The following is a 14,043-nucleotide window of genomic DNA, read 5'->3' on the forward strand; positions in this document are numbered from 1 at the left end:
TCATGTTTTCTGCCCATTTCTTCACTGGGTTATTTGTTTTTCGGGTGTGGAGTTTGGTGAGCTCTTTATAGATTTTGGATACTAGCCCTTTGTCCGATATGTCATTTGCGAATATCTTTTCCCATTCCGTTGGTTGCCTTTGAGTTTTGTTGGTTGTTTCCTTTGCTGTGCAGAAGCTTTTTATCTTCATAAGGTCCCAGTAATTCACTTTTGCTTTTAATTCCCTTGCCTTTGGGGATGTGTCGAGTAAGAGATTGCTGCGGCTGAGGTCAGAGAGGTCTTTTCCTGCTTTCTTCTCTAAGGTTTTGATGGTTTCCTGTCTCACATTCAGGTCCTTTATCCATTTTGAGTTTATTTTTGTGAATGGTGTGAGAAAGTGGTCTAGTTTCAACCTTCTGCATGTTGCTGTCCAGTTCTCCCAGCACCATTTGTTAAAGAGGCTGTCTTTTTTCCATTGGATGTTCTTTCCTGCTTTGTCAAAGATGAGTTGGCCATACGTTTGTGGGTCTAGTTCTGGGGTTTCTATTCTATTCCATTGGTCTATGTGTCTGTTTTGGTGCCAATACCATGCTGTCTTGATGATGACAGCTTTGTAGTAGAGGCTAAAGTCTGGGATTGTGATGCCTCCTGCTTTGGTCTTCTTCTTCAAAATTCCTTTGGCTATTCGGGGCCTTTTGTGGTTCCATATGAATTTTAGGATTGCTTGTTCTAGTTTCGAGAAGAATGCTGGTGCAATTTTGATTGGGATTGCATTGAATGTGTAGATAGCTTTGGGTAGGATTGACATTTTGACAATATTTATTTTTCCAATCCATGAGCAGGGAATGTCTTTCCATTTCTTTAAATCTTCTTCAATTTCCTTCAGAAGCTTTCTATAGTTTTCAGCATACAGATCCTTTACATCTTTGGTTAGATTTATTCCTAGGTATTTTATGCTTCTTGGTGCAATTGTGAATGGGATCAGTTTCTTTATTTGTCTTTCTGTTGCTTCATTGTTAGTGTATAAGAATGCAACTGATTTCTGTACATTGATTTTGTATCCTGCAACTTTGCTGAATTCCTGTATCAGTTCTAGCAGACTTTTGGTGGAGTCTATCGGATTTTCCATGTATAATATCATGTCATCTGCAAAAAGCGAAAGCTTGACTTCATCTTTGTCAATTTGGATGCCTTTGATTTCCTTTTGTTGTCTGATTGCTGATGCTAGAACTTCCAGCACTATGTTAAACAGCAGCGGTGAGAGTGGGCATCCTTGTCGTGTTCCTGATCTCAGGGAAAAAGCTCTCAGTTTTTCCCCGTTGAGGATGATGTTAGCTGTGGGCTTTTCATAAATGGCTTTTATGATCTTTAAGTATGTTCCTTCTATCCCGACTTTCTCAAGGGTTTTTATTAAGAAAGGGTGCTGGATTTTGTCGAAGGCCTTTTCTGCATCGATGGACAGGATCATATGGTTCTTCTCTCTTTTTTTGTTAATGTGATGTATCACGTTGATTGATTTGCGAATGTTGAACCAGCCCTGCATCCCAGGAATGAATCCCACTTGATCATGGTGAATAATTCTTTTTATATGCCGTTGAATTCGATTTGCTAGTATCTTATTGAGAATTTTTGCATCCATATTCATCAGGGATATTGGCCTGTAGTTCTCTTTTTTTACTGGGTCTCTGTCTGGTTTAGGAATCAAAGTAATACTGGCTTCATAGAATGAGTCTGGAAGTGTTCCTTCCCTTTCTATTTCTTGGAATAGCTTGAGAAGGATAGGTATTATCTCTGCTTTAAACGTCTGGTAGAACTCCCCTGGGAAGCCATCTGGTCCTGGACTCTTATTTGTTGGGAGATTTTTGATAACCGATTCAATTTCTTCGCTGGTTATGGGTCTGTTCAAGCTTTCTATTTCCTCCTGATTGAGTTTTGGAAGCGTGTGGGTGTTCAGGAATTCGTCCATTTCTTCCAGGTTGTCCAATTTGTTGGCATATAAGTTTTCATAGTATTCCCTGATAATTGTTTGTATCTCTGAGGGATTGGTTGTAATAATTCCATTTTCATTCATGATTTTATCTATTTGGGTCATCTCCCTTTTCTTTTTGAGAAGCCTGGCTAGAGGTTTGTCAATTTTGTTTATTTTTTCAAAAAAACAACTCTTGGTTTCGTTGATCTGCTCTACAGTTTTTTTAGTTTCTATATTGTTTATTTCTGCTCTGATCTTTATTATTTCTCTTCTTCTGCTGGGCTTAGGCTGCCTTTGCTGTTCTGCTTCTAGTTCCTTTAGGTGTGCTGTTAGATTTTGTATTTGGGATTTTTCTTGTTTCTTGAGATAGGCCTGGATTGCAATGTATTTTCCTCTCAGGACTGCCTTTGCTGCGTCCCAAAGCGTTTGGATTGTTGTATTTTCATTTTCGTTTGTTTCCATATATTTTTTAATTTCTTCTCTAATTGCCTGGTTGACCCACTCATTCGTTAGTAGGGTGTTCTTTAACCTCCATGCTTTTGGAGGTTTTCCAGACTTTTTCCTGTGGTTGATTTCAAGCTTCATGGCATTGTGGTCTGAAAGTAAGCATGGTATAATTTCAATTCTTGTAAACTTATGAAGGGCTGTTTTGTGACCCAGTATATGATCTATCTTGGAGAATGTTCCATGTGCACTCGAGAAGAAAGTATATTCTGTTGCTTTGGGATGCAGAGTTCTAAATATATCTGTCAAGTCCATCTCATCCAATGTCTCATTCAGGGCCCTTGTTTCTTTATTGACCGTGTGTCTAGATGATCTATCCATTTCTGTAAGTGGTGTATTAAAGTCCCCTGCAATTACCACATTCTTATCAATAAGGTTGCTTATGTTTATGAGTAATTGTTTTATATATTTGGGGGCTCCGGTATTCGGTGCATAGACATTGATAATTGTTAGCTCTTCCTGATGGATAGACCCTGTAACTATTATATAATGTCCTTCTTCATCTCTTGTTACAGCCTTTAATTTAAAGTCTAGTTTGTCTGATATAAGTATGGCTACTCCAGCTTTCTTTTGGCTTCCAGTCACATGATAAATAGTTCTCCATCCCCTCACTCTCAATCTAAAGGTGTCCTCAGGTCTAAAATGAGTCTCTTGTAGACAGCAAATAGATGGGTCTTGTTTTTTTATCCATTCTGATACCCTATGTCTTTTGGTTGGCGCATTTAATCCATTTACATTCAGTGTTATTATAGAAAGATACGGGTTTAGAGTCATTGTGATGTCTGTATGTTTTATGCTTGTAGTGATGTCTCTGGGACTTTGTCTCACAGGGTCCCCCTTAGGATCTCTTGTAGGGCTGGTTTAGTGGTGACAAATTCCTTCAGTTTTTGTTTGTTTGGGAAGACCTTTATCTCTCCTTCTATTCTAAATGACAGACTTGCTGGATAAAGGATTCTTGGCTGCATATTTTTTCTGTCTAGCACCCTGAAAATCTCGTGCCAATTCTTTCTGGCCTGCCAAGTTTCAAAAGAGAGATCAGTCACGAGTCTTATAGGTCTCCCTTTATATGTGAGGGCACGTTTACCCCTTGCTGCTTTCAGAATTTTCTCTTTATCCTTGTATTTTGCCAGTTTCACTATGATATGTCGTGCAGAAGATCGATTCAAGTTACGTCTGAAGGGAGTTCTCTGTGCCTCTTGGATTTCAATGCCTTTTTCCTTCCCCAGTTCAGGGAAGTTCTCAGCTATGATTTCTTCAAGTACCCCTTCAGCACCTTTCCCTCTCTCTTCCTCCTCTGGGATACCAATTATGCGTATATTATTTCTTTTTAGTGTATCACTTAATTCTCTAATTTTCCCCTCATACTCCTGGATTTTTTTATCTCTCTTTTTCTCAGCTTCCTCTTTTTCCATAACTTTATCTTCTAGTTCACCTCTTCTCTCCTCTGCCTCTTCAAGCCGAGCTGTGGTGGTTTCCATTTTGTTATGCATTTCGTTTAAAGCGTTTTTCAGCTCCTCGTGACTGTTCCTTAGTCCCTTGATCTCTGTAACAAGAGATTCTCTGCTGTCCTCTATACTGTTTTCAAGCCCAGTGATTAATTTTATGACTATTATTCTAAATTCACTTTCTGTTATATTATTTAAATCCTTTTTGATCAGCTCATTAGCTGTTGTTATTTCCTGGAGATTCTTCTGAGGGGAGTTCTTCTGCTTGGTCATTTTGGATAGTCCCTGGTGTGGTGAGGACCTGCAGGGCACTTCCCCTGTGCTGTGGTGTATACCTGGAGTTGGTGGGCGGGGCCGCAGTCAGACCTGATGTCTGCCCCCAGCCCACCACTGGGGCCACAGTCAGACTGGTGTGTGCCTTCTCTTCCCCTCTCCTAGGGGCGGGATTCACTGTGGGGTGGTGTGGCTCGTCTGGGCTACTTGCACCCTGCCAGGCTTGTGATGCTGGGGATCTGGCGTATTAGCTGGGGTGGGTAGGCAAGGTGCTCGGGGGCAGGAGGGGCAGGCTTAGATCGCTTCTTAGGTGATCCACTTCAGGAGACGCCCTGTGGCAGCGGGAGGGAGTCAGATCCGCTGCCGGGAGGTTTGGCTCCGCAGAAGCGCAGAGTTGGGTGTTTGCGCGGAGCGAGCAAGTTCCCTGGCAGGAACCGGTTCCCTTTGGGATTTCGGCTGGGGGATGGGCGGGGGAAATGGCGCTGGTGAGCGCCTTTGTTCCCCACCAAACTGAGCTCTGTTGTCAGGGGGCTCAGCAGCTCTCCCTCCCTTTGTCCTCCAGCCTTCCCGCTTTCCGAGCAGAGCTGTTAATTTCTGACCTCCCAGACGCTAAGTCGCGCTTGCTGTCGGAACACAGTCCGCCCGGCCCCTCCGCTTTTGCAAGCCAGACTCGGGGGCTCTGCTTGGCCGGCGAGCCGCCCCTCCGCCCCGGCTCCCTCCCGCCAGTCCGTGGAGCGCGCACCGCCTCGCCGCCCTTCCTACCCTCTTCCGTGGGCCTCTCGTCTGCGTTTGGCTCCGGCGACTCTGTTCTGCTAATCCTCTGGCGGTTTTCTGGGTTATTTAGGCAGGTGTAGATGGAATCTAAGTGATCAGCAGGACGTGCGGTGAGCCCAGCGTCCTCCTAAGCCGCCATCTTGCCGCAACTCCTTCGGTTTCAGATTATCTGATAACCAAATAGAGGGGTAGAGTGAGATATTTTGGTAGAGTAGAGCTAAAAATATTCAAGGGATTATCAAGGACAAGTATGGAGTACAAAGAAATCCAAGGGCAGAAGTTTGAGAAGTGCCTAATTTTAAGGAATTTAAGGAATGTTCTGAGGAGGAAACTATGCAAAGCCAGAGTAAGTGATCTAAGATGGCAGAAAATCCAGGAAAGTAAAGGGTCTAAGCCAAGGATTTATTATGAGGTATGTATCCATGCAGATTTTAAGAACCACTGTACTTGTTAAAAGAAATAGAAATGAACGATTAACAGGGATGAATGCTATAGCAAGGAAAAACATAAATGGGACTTAAAAGAGCTTAATGGCTATTTAATTTACAAATTAATCCCCATGGCAACTTCAAGTAGTTAGTGGTTTCCTCTGCTGTGTTCCCATAGCCCTTAGTGCATATTCCTTTATTATGGTACTTATGTGCCATATATTAATTTGTTTCATATATTAAAATGTAAGCACTCTGAGAATATAAATCATGGACTCATCTTTTTTTTTTTAACATCACATACAGTCACTGAGATAGACCTATTACTCATTGAGGGTCCAAGGAAGAAATGTTTATTCTACTCCAATGTTAACATTTCAGTGCTCTTTTTGAATTTCAGAGGGTATTAACCCTCTGTTGTTTTGGAATTGGAAGCCATCTCTTATTGATTTACTCATTTCCATAATACAGCTTCAATAATCTATAGAAGCCCAGCTCTGCAGTTACTCAAAGTTTTGTTCTGCTGTGTATGCTTAATGTGTTCTAATATTTCCTCCAGAAGAGCTGGAGAAAGTAGATAATCTTGTGTCAGAAGTTCAGTATCAATATCTTCCTCTAATGCATCCTATCCCCATAGCAATAACCTAACCCCACCTCCTTCTATAAGACATTTTGTGCAAAGATGTTATGCATGTGAGATGGAATCATGAGTCTTCCATTAGTGAGTCAGTAGGTTAGAATCTTGTGCTTATGAGAACAGTGCTATGGGGAATAACTTCTCTGGGGACCAATTAACTTCATTTTGCCTGATGAATACTGATTATATTCTTTACCCTAATAAATCATCTTATACGCCTGTGTGTCTGGTCACAGGGGCAATTAAATAAAATGTTATATATCTGAATTTTAAAAATTAAAGCATGAAGCAACATCATACAACACATGTATTTATATTGATTTCCTCTTCTGTACCGGGCAGCTGGACACTGGGCTCTGTCCCATGCCAAAAGAGGAGAGATTGTGAGTGTGTTACCTCACAGGAAGGGATGTTTATTTTGGTCACAGAGGCTGTTCAGTCTCATTGGCTCATGAAAGAGTTAGAAGATGAGGTCCTGAGGATTAAGTCAATCCCTTTGAAACCCAAGAACTAGTTAGTAACCCAACAACAGTTGCTCTAACTCTGACTGCATATTAATATCACCCAAGGAACTTGGGGAAAATATTACAGGCTCTGTTGTTCCCTTCCAAAAGTTTTTATTTAATTGTTCTGTGTTTAGCCCACACTAATTATGAAGTCATAACATGACTGGCTGGTGTTTTCCTCATTCTGGGAGACTGAAGGATGAGTATGGCATAATAGTAGAAACATCCCGAGATGACAACAATTCTTTTTTTCTACTAAACAGTCAGATATTCTTGCATGAAGCAAGACAAAATCTGCTCTTCAAAAACAGAAGGGGAAATAAAATTTTAAAAAATGTGTTCATATTTCCAAATGAAACATGAGAATGGGATTTACATAATTATGAGCAAATATTTGCTTTTATAACCAATGTTGCTGCTATTGACATAAATTTCATTGTCTAATTTTATGGAGGTCTTTTAGTTTTACACTTTAGAAATTAAAGAATAAACTTGTGTTTGGGTACTGGCTTTTATTTACAGATGCAAGCTTGTTTACTGAAAACAAAAATAGAAAGAAAATAAATGAACAATTTATATCATGCCCAAACCAGAGAAAAACTAATTACAAATTTAGTTGTGAGCAAGAAATAGTTTGCAGGGCAGGGGTTCAAATGGGCCCCATTTCAGAGTTTTTAATGTGCAGCTGGGTTTAGAAATGCAGTCATGTTTGAAGACACTGTCCTTTAATATCGAACTCCCCAAATTCATAAAATAAAAATTTTATTCACAATGGAAATAACAATGTACTAGAATAAAGGTGAACAAAAATGTAAAACAAAACAAAATAAAAAACAGCTGCAAGAAATTCATGAAGGACCTTTGGTAATACATGAAAAAAATATACCATAATCCTGATGCTGTTTGCCCCGAAACTAATTTACAAGCTTAGTATAATTCCTGTAAAACATCCAGTGGGTCAGCATTATCACTTTTTAGGAATGAGAAGGATGTCACAAAATCATTCTAAATTTTGTATGTATTTTATTTACTCAACATGTTTAAGATTTTGCAGAGCATAAAATAGAATCTTAATACCTGCTAATCAATATCTTGGTATTTTGTTAAGTAGTCAAGACCTTTTACTCAGTTTTAAACAGGATATATATTCAACACTTAGGTTTAGTATCAAATAATATAAAAGTAATAATAGAAAATTCAACAGATCTTCAACCTTCCTGTGGTCTTTAACTATCTAACATTTAACCTTAATAATATTTAATAATGTTTCAAGGCAGACATAGGATTCTTACCTCAAGAATGGGAGACTGGGGCGCCTGGGTGGCTCAGTCAGTTAAGCGTTCGACTTCAGCTCAGGTCACGATCTCGTGGTCTGTGAGTTCAAGCCCCTAGTCGGGCTCTGGGCTGATGGCTCAGAGTCTGGAGCCTGTTTCTGATTCTGTGTCTCCCTCTCTCTCTGCCCCTCCCCCATTCATGCTCTGTCTCTCTCTGTCTCAAAAATAATAAACTTAAAAAAAAAAGCTGCTGAGGATTCAACTCAGTTTAAAAAAAAAAGAATGGGAGACTAAGTTTTGAGGAGTTCTGTGTGGATTATACACCACCCTTATTCTCTTGGGGACACAGCTCAGCTCCAATCTAGATCCACTGTAACCCAGTCCCCAGTGGAGCAAGACTAACCTGTTAAACAATGCTAGCCCTGGGTCAAAAACCTTATGTGAGTAAAGTCAGGTGTAAAAAACTATTGAAAAGTCAAATGAGCAAAACACAGCACCATTTTTTGTCCCACTTTACTTCTTCCAGATTCCCATTTTTATTTTTCTTCTTGACCTTATATCTTTATATTCCATCTTTCACTGACTTGTGATATGGCTACATAGAGACAGTAAAATATTTTTCATAAATTTACATGGGATAAATTAGATACTACCTTCTCATAATCAAAATTTACAGATTCCCCTACAACAGAATGATAGATTGACTTCTCCATAATAATCACATATGCTCAAAAGGTTTATCATCTGTTTATGGGTTATGTTTTCATAGAATTATGTGAAAAGAACTTTAAAACACAAGGATCTTGAAGATGAAAACATTGCAATGTATTGGGTGCCTGGGTGGCTCAGTTGGTTGAGCAACCAACTCTTGGTTTCGGCTCAGGTCACACCCTCACAGTTTGTGGGCTCGAGCCTCACATCAGGCTCTGTGCTGACAACCCGGAGACTGCCTGGGATTCTCTCTCTCCCTTTCTCTCTGCCCCTCCTCTGCTCTCTCTGTCTCACAAAATAAATACACTTTAAAAAAAGTTAAAAAAAATAAAACATTACAATATTTAAAACTTATGTGGAACCATAAACATATTCATAACTAGGGGCCATGAAGAATGGGAACCCATTTTCCATCTATGAATGAAAATTGGGACCAGATAATTTTTAAGTTCCACTTAAATTCTTACTAAAATAGTTTTATTATTCATTCCAAGTCACAGGAATCACTTTTTTTAAGTATTGAGAATTAATTAAGAAAGGGAAATATGGGGGAGAGAGATTTTTTATGCAAGTTCTAAAGATATATTTATAGGGGTCTAAAGGAAAGGAAGTTTCCTGGGTGGCATATATCCAAGTAACTAATTAATGTCTTTCTGGATATGAATCTCATATCCTCAAATCAACTTTTGTAAACTATATTCCAAAAACATTAAATCTGTAAAATCTCTGTTTCTTAGAAAGAAAGAAAGAAAGAAAGAAAGAAAGAAAGAAAGAAAGAAAGAAAAAAGAAAAAAGAAATAAAAAGGAAGAAAGAAAGAAAAAAATGAAAAGGAAGGAAGGAAAGAGGGAAGGAAGGGAGAGAGAAGAAAGGAAAAGTTGCTTGTTCCATTTCAAACAAGCTTGGGCTTCTTTGTCCAAGTTTCTTTACCTCACAGGATTCCTTAATGCCATGGATATGATTCTGAACATTATGACTCTATAAACAGGAGAATAAAACATGTACTACTTTCCAAACTGATTTGGCCACAACTTTTTTACTACTAAATACTTGTTCAGGTACTATAGGGTTTACTTAGAAAAAACTCCTCTACAGGATTAGAGGCTCTTCTTAGAGCAGTTAAGAAAACATTCCTCTTGTAATCTTTCCAATTCTATGCCATTATATTTCTTTTCAAATATCAAGCTAGCCTATACTTAAGTTGCTTCTAGTAATGAGGAAAAGGAAATAAATGTCTTTTCTTCTTAGACAATTATGTAGCATATTATATTATTTTGCTGAGAACTAAAGCTGTGGTTGTGAGCCTAACCGTTATTATGTTTGTCAAGATCAAGCAGTTATCTAATTTACCCCACAGGTGCATAAAATTTTTTATTATTGTTAAATTATCCATAATATTTATTAATATGTCTCTTCATTACATCTTCAATGGGAGCCTAAAATAACTTTTTTTTGGAGGAATCAAGCATTACCTTCATAGCTGGGTACATGCCACGTTCATTTCTTAATGCTGGTCTATAAAATGGAACAGACCTGTCACCAGCTAATTTATTTCCGTGCCAAACCATTTAATCTCTCCAGAGAAACCTCTGTTTAAATAAGGCATGCTTGACCAAGAAAGGTTGTCATGTATTAACTGTCTCTGTGGGGAGTTGATGTTAAAAGTATAATTGGTTCAGTGGAGGGAACAGAAAATAAGCTCTTCTATTCACAGTCAGAAAAGCAGCTCCCAGTCATCTCCGCGTGTAAGTGTGTTGTCACTTCTAACTAAGAAAGTGCCACCAGACAAATTAGCAGCAGGGAGACTTCTGCTTTTCAAAACTGCAGGGATTTTTTTTCTACCCTAAGGATAAAAATCCTCCTAACATGCATTCTCTGCCATTTATCTGTTAGAACGTGAGAGTGCACTCTCAAACTTTTTATTTTTCCTGTCCAAGAAAGAATCAGATTCCCTCTTATTGTTTCCTTCTTATTTCTCTTCTCAATTTTTCATGATATTGCATTTTTCCTGGTATTTCATATTTTCTTCTAATACAGAAAGAGCATTTATGCCATGGGATTTCAAGGTTATTCCTACGCTACAAAGCAAAAATACTCTCCGATGCTACAAAAGCAAAATCATTTTTAATGGGAGAGAAAAAGATAAAAGACAACATCAGTTACAGGGAGACTAAGAATCCTCCTAGGATTTTTAATCCACAGTTCAAACAAGGTTCTAATTTCTTAATCATGGTATAGAAAGACTAATGCAACCAACAGCGAATACTGTTTATTCCCTCCCTCTTTAAATATCTCTACTCAGCAATAGTTTCAACCCGTGGATAAAACACTTCATACAATTCTTCACTGTGATTACCCAACATTGATACTGGAAACCACAGAGGCATTTGCAACCTAAATCTTAGTTTATTTTAGAAAATGTTTGATTTTCCCTTGGCAGCACAATTTATTGTTTTGATTGACTTTCCAACAGTATTAGGTCAGACTAACTTTTTCAGCTTTCAGGAATGATGGCTTAATACCATCTCTATTCTGTCTTATACAACAACAACAATAAACATAAAATATAGTGGCCGATTTAGTTTTTAAATTTTTTGTGGTCAGACAACATGGACCGTATGACATCCATTCTTCGAAATGTGTTGAGGCTGAGGAGTGACCTACTATATCATCAATTTTTATAATAGTTTAATGTGTACTTGATAATAATGTACTATATTTAATTGTAGATGGTATACACAGAATGCAAAAAAGATTAGTTTTTATTGAAATATTCTATATTCTCGTTAATATTTTTTATCTGCTTGATCACAATTTTCTGATGGACTATTATAGAGTTACCACTATGATTAATGGGTTGTTTGCTTCATGTATTTATGAAGATGCCAATTATTTTAATATATCATTAGCCAAGACAGATGCCATATGGTTTCACTCTTATGTGGATCCTGAGAAACTTAACAGGAACCCATGGGGGAGGGGAAGGAAAAAAAAAAAAAAGAGGTTAGAGTGCGAGAGAGCCAAAGCATAAGAGACTGTTAAAAACTGAGAACAAACTGAGGGTTGATGGGGGGTGGGAGGGAGGAGAGGGTGGGTGATGGGTATTGAGGAGGGCACCTTTTGGGATGAGCACTGGGTGTTGTATGGAAACCAATTTGTCAATAAATTTCATATAAAAAAATAAATAAATAAATAAATAAAATAAATAAAATAATAATATATCATTAGCCAATTATTTATTTTATTATATAATCCTAACTTCCCTCTCTACCAACGCTTTCTATGGAAATCCTACTTTATCTATTGGCAATACTGCTAACAATTTTCTTTCATCAAGTCTTTGGGGGTATATATTTTCCATATCTTGATTATTAAGTGTTCTTTTTAATTTTGTTTTTGATATGCTTAAGTGATCTTATTTTGTTTAAAATGCTCTTATTTTGTGTTTTCTGTTCAGAGAAACTTCTTTGCTTCTTCCTTTCATCCCCTTTATCTTCTGTTAAAATTGATATATGTGTCAACAATTACCATTTATGTTTCTCTATTGGTTTGAAAGCTATAGATTGTATTTTTAGTATTTTGGAATATTTACATTTTAGTTTATATATTTAATTATAACATTTTCTAACAAAAATAATTAAATATCTTTAACTTCCTCTGGAAGAAGACGATGACTTTATTAGTGTCCCCTCTTACCACTGTCCAATTTTTCTATTGGCATCTTGAGATGCAATTTTATTTTTATGTCATTAGGTGATTTGTTTCATTTTATAGTCAAAAAGGCATAGAAAACTCCCTGACCAAAAAAAAAGCTTAGAATAAGTTACTTTACTCAACACAAATGTTTTTATAAGATAGCACTTAACTTTTGCCTTTTACAGTCGGTTCTTGAAGACATTTATACACATTCGGTTGAAGAAAACCTTCCTCGCTCCCAGCTCTTATGAATCAACTTTTCTGCTTAATATAAATATCTTACAAATTGACTTTGTATGAGGTTCTGTAGCATGATGTAGTATGCTGTTTAACATCAAGACTTCCCTAATCAACATGGAAAGCAAAATAACAAAGCCCCTTGCCATTGAAATGTCTTTCCAATTCTACCTCTTTTGTGTGTACCATGGAAAAGCCTGGAAAGCTTCATTACTCACTGAAGCAAAATATTATATATTACTTCACAAAATAATTCCATCTACTCATTTTATAATTTACACATGTGTATTTGTCAGTGACCTTTGTATAATATCCATTATTCATTCTTCTTTTCCTAGTACTACTTGGACTCAGGGCCTAGGCAAATGGAACCACCTTCTGTCATTTGTATTTTTTCCTATTTGATTTGAAAGACCACCTACAATGTATCTTACTGACCACAGAGAAGAGATAATGGTCTCTTACACCTACCACATCTCATCCCAATTTTTGTTTCTCATTTGGAACAAGGGAGAACAGCAATCACCAGAAGACAAATTTTGGTGTTTGGCTTCAGAACTGATTTACACAAGGGGCTCCTGGGTGGCTTAGTCAGTTGAGCGTCAGACTTTGGCTCAGGTCATGATTTCATGGTTCCTGGGTTTGAGCCCCACCTCCAGCTTTGTGTTGACAGGTCGGAGCCTGGAACCTGCTTCAGTTTCTGTGTCTCCTCCTGTCTCTGCCCCTCCCCCTCTTGCACTCTGTCTCTCAAAAATAAAAACATTAAAAAAAACACTGATTGGGGCGCCTGGGTGGCGCAGTCGGTTAAGCTTCCGACTTCAGCCAGGTCACGATCTCGCGGTCCGTGAGTTCGAGCCCCGCGTCAGGCTCTGGGCTGATGGCTCGGAGCCTGGAGCCTGTTTCCGATTCTGTGTCTCCCTCTCTCTCTCTGTCCCTCCCCCATTCATGCTCTGTCTCTCTCTGTCCCAAAAATAAATAAAAAACGTTGAAAGAAATTTTGAAAAAAAAAACACCGATTTACACAAAATTCTACTAAGAAGTTTGTTGGTCACTGCTGAGTGAGAACAAATGACTAGTTTACACATAGAGAGTATCTCTAATTTGGGTTTCTCCTAATTTAGGAATTCAAATGAAGAGAATGTTACAAATAAACTCATGCTTATTAACAAACAAGAGACAACATTTCATTATTGGCTGATGGGAAATTCCTCGTTCACATTTTCCTAGTGGAGAGTAAATTTAGGAATTGAGAACTAAGTTTGTTAGGCAATTAATATATTAAAATCTCACCATGTGGCCAACTTTCCTGGTATATCTGACACCTCTGTTGTCATAGTAGAAAAAATTACATTGCTACTATACGTGGAAAACTTACTTTACCTTAAAGAGAAGGTGACATAAATATAAGCAAAACAAATAGTAAATAGTGATATTAGCATTCATTTGAATACTATTGCCTGCCAAAATCTGAGACTGGGGTCTGTTTTCTCTTTTTGAAAAGGAAAATTATGTAATGCTAGACAGACATTAATGAAATGTGAGCAACAAAATTTCTCAGAGAGAGACAGACAGACTTGAAAAGAGGAACTTTCTCAATGGCACCTCAGTGTGA

Source organism: Prionailurus bengalensis, chromosome B4 (genome assembly GCF_016509475.1).
Source record: "Prionailurus bengalensis isolate Pbe53 chromosome B4, Fcat_Pben_1.1_paternal_pri, whole genome shotgun sequence".
NCBI lineage: Eukaryota > Metazoa > Chordata > Mammalia > Carnivora > Felidae > Prionailurus > Prionailurus bengalensis.